This window comes from Fragaria vesca, linkage group LG3 (genome assembly GCF_000184155.1).
Source record: "Fragaria vesca subsp. vesca linkage group LG3, FraVesHawaii_1.0, whole genome shotgun sequence".
In the NCBI taxonomy this organism is placed as follows: Eukaryota; Viridiplantae; Streptophyta; class Magnoliopsida; order Rosales; family Rosaceae; genus Fragaria; species Fragaria vesca.
The window spans coordinates 17547509-17548961 of NC_020493.1; positions in this window are offsets into that span (position 1 = coordinate 17547509).

The following is a 1453-nucleotide window of genomic DNA, read 5'->3' on the forward strand; positions in this document are numbered from 1 at the left end:
ATTCAGTGAAGAATTCACCAGTTATTCCCTCGAGTTCAAAAGCTCCGGTTTCCATTCAACCGCCCTCCAATCTCGCAGTTAACCTCTCCAACTCCTCAGTCACCATCTTCTTCCAAAAAGACAAAGCAGTCACCATCCTCTTCCCAGAAGAAAAAGGCCTCCAGTTCATCTTCATCTTCCAAAGCAGAAGAGTTAAAAGAATTAGCAAAGCAGTTACTACAAGAAGCAGCAAATTTATCTACAGATGATGACGAAGAACATTCTCCATCAGATTCATCATCTCACAGTCATCAAAGTTCCCCCAATCAACCAAAAAGATGGGCAGATTATGAAGATAGTCAAGACCCTTATGCTGAGTTTGATTAATTCCAGTCAAGACCATCTCAGTCAGCTTTTTCACCGAAATCAACAGTTATTCACGTGACAGACAATCCACTATTCATCAACAGTAATTCACATGACCAACAGTTACTCAGTGGCAGACAAGTTACTATTCACCAACAGTCACTTTTTACTATTCATTACTTTTGTAATCTCTATTTATAGATGCCTCCGGCTCCATTTGAAGGGGGCTTCAATTTTTCTCTTCTTCTCCTCTCTTCTCTTCCCATTCTCTCTCCAGTAAAATACTTGTGTAAACAGAGCCCTTGCTCTTACATATGCATTAAATATTTGTAAGTTTGTAACTCGGAGTTCATCAATCAATCAAATGTTTTATTTATCTGCTTCCGTGTTTTTGGTATCAGATTTCCTAACTCGTGAATTTCTACAGGGAGCCACAACATAATGTCCAACTCATCCAAAGGGAGAAATCCCGGAAAATCAAAAGCTACGGCTTCCTCTCCAGTCAAGCCAGAATCACCTGAGTCAAAATCAAACATAGTTCCTTTTACAGGTCATTCTCTTGTTTCTCTAGTCAACCATTATAGTGCTCTTGGCAGCACTCTCAGTCCAAATATGCCCAGTTACCAATCAGCTTTAGTCAACCAGTTCGACCCTTACAAATCATGTTCCTCATCTAACTGTCCAGTTACTTATAAAAAATCCTCCCCTTACATTATCAGGGTCGAGCATGGCCTATTTTACATTGAACCCACCATGAGTCACCTAAAAAACCATGTTTCTTTAGTAAAAAGTTATTTTGGTCCAACCTCTCATTATCCTCCAGGAAAACCCCCATTAGCATTTTATAAAGACATCCTGTATAAAACACAATCAATTTTCATTAAACCAATCCTTGATCCAAAAGACCAATCCAAGATATTATATCATTCCCTTTATATAATCCGAATCCTGTCACTAGCCCAATGGAATGATCCCCCCTCTACTCCCCACACTTTAGACACAATCTCATTTACCTATTTTGATTACATGGAAGCATGGGATAAAATATTCCTCCATCAAACCGAGGATTTCAGTCATTCATGGTTCCTCAATTTCGACAGAAGATTCA